The sequence below is a fragment of the Penaeus japonicus genome, unplaced genomic scaffold (assembly GCF_977035675.1).
Source record: "Penaeus japonicus unplaced genomic scaffold, GWHDUDI00000001_assembly GWHDUDI00000020, whole genome shotgun sequence".
NCBI classification, from domain to species: Eukaryota; Metazoa; Arthropoda; class Malacostraca; order Decapoda; family Penaeidae; genus Penaeus; species Penaeus japonicus.
The window spans coordinates 17,753,686-17,756,185 of record NW_028234422.1 but is presented as its reverse complement, the minus strand read 5'-3'; positions in this window follow the sequence as shown (position 1 = coordinate 17,756,185).

The window sequence follows — 2,500 nt, the reverse complement described above, 5'->3', positions numbered from 1 at the left end:
ATATGTATTACATATATATATTACATATATATACATATATAATGCATATATATGTAATATTATGTATATATATGATAGAGATATTTATATATATATGACATATATTTTATATACATATATATTTTTATATGCCCAAATATATATAATATAACATGCATAACATATAATTTTTTAATCACACATACACCTACATTCCTACACGACACACACTCACACACACCACCACACACACACAATCACACACACAACACACAATACACAATATATATCATATATATATATATATATTATATATATATATATATTTCACAATATATATATTATACCCATACATACATACTAATAAAATCTATGTTTATATCTATCTATCTATACTATCTATCTATCTAGTATATTGTATATATATATAAGTATATATATATATATCTATATAATATAGATATATTTATTATATGTTTTTTAAATATATATGGTATGGAGATTTGTGAATATATATATATATATAATTATATATATTATATTTTATATTTATATAGAATATATTATATCTATGTAATATATATGTATATATATATATATATATATATATATATATATATATATATATATATATGAACTACACACAAAAACACAGTACCCGTGCACATAACCAATAATTAATAAAACACTGCCAACTAAAAGAAAGGAAAAACTTGCGCATTTCGAACTTTTTCATGAAAGTTCCTCTTCAGGCGAAAGCAATCCAATTCATTTTTTGGATTGCTTTCGCCTGAAGAGGAACTTTCATGAAAAAGTTCGAAACGTCGCAAGTTTTTCCTTTCTTTTAGTGGCAGTGTTATTAATAATATATATATATATTGTTAGAACAACATTTTCAACAATTTCACTTATAATAATTATGTGATTTTACTCTGCCAAATATAAAGGAGAAAAATTATGTATTTTTGATAATTCCTTATTTTTTCTATTTTGAATTTTTTTAACTCATCTGAAACAAATTGACTTTCGTGACTGGCATCACTACTAAGAACTATTATCACCATTACACTAATTATGTTTATATGTACGTATATGTACACACACACACACACACACACACACACACACACACACACACATCACCACACCTACCAATATATATAGTATAATATTTATATATATATTAAGATATAGTTATATATATATATATATATATACATATATATATATATATATGTATGTATTTATGTATATATATCAAGTTGATGATAGAAATGGCTCTCTCTCTCTATGTAACCTGCCTACTATCCACAGTGTCCATTCGTCAATATCAAGTTACATTCTGCATGGTGTTAAACATATCTTATCTATCATGTTCTTTAGGGGCATTTTTGTTTACCTCCGTCTGCTATTTCGCCCTGAGATATTTCCTGTCATAAGCATACGTCCTATTTCCTTTTTCTTGACCAGATGCCCGACAAAAATATTTCTGTGTTATTTATTTGTATTTATTAATGCCCGCTTGGTTTTTGCAAGTTGGAAAAACATATTCCTTTGAAGTGTATACTCTCAGAATTCTCCTTCAAAACCAGCTCTCTGTTGCCTCTAGTCGTTTTTCCATTCTTTTGATAAAGTCGAGCTTTCTGATCCATATGTCAACATAGGGTACATGTGATTCTACAGAATCTTCTTTAATTTTGATATATTTTTTATTTCTTTATATTTTCATTCATTTTTTAAACGCGTCTTTAGCAATGTCATTTTGTAATGTCTTGCTCGCATGTGCTATATGATGTTATCCAGATTCCAAGATCATCAAATTTCTTAGCTTCATAATATTTTGAACTATTTTCAGATTACACGCATTCGACTTGCTTTTGGTTTTTTGGCTGTTGATTTTAACCGTACTGATCACTTTTTTCAACAGCTTTGTCTATGATATTTTGAAGGGATTTCTCTGAGCCTCCATTGGGAGGCTCGGAGATTGTATCTCTAATGGTGTTTTGTTCCTAAAATAGATTTACCAATCTGAGGTCCTTGTAATCAATATTCATGTTTTGTAAGATGTCAAAGAGTTTCTCTTTGCCAAACGCCTTTTCATAATCAGTAATGGCTCTATTCTTTCTTGTCGATTATTTTAGTTTACTCCATAAGGAGACAAGGAAAATGACAAAATTCGTAACTTTAAGAGAATACAGAGAAGCATTAAATAGAAAAAGAAAAACATGGGCAGAAGGCGCTTATTAGCCATCTCACATCTATTTTTTCTCTTCTACAGAACACTAATTATGCTATCATCAAGAGCCCCCCGAAAGAGATGCTGGTTTGATTGATCATTTCAACTCCTCTTTGTAAATCCAGAGAAGGAAGTCTGTACGGGGAGGAACGTCTGTTTGTGTGTGCGTGTATGCGTAACCGAACATATAATCATAATAATCGGAACCATATTTAGACTTTATGTTACGTTTTAGCGTATGTCAACCAGTCATTAAAGCGCTCACCAAAAGATAATGGCTTCAAA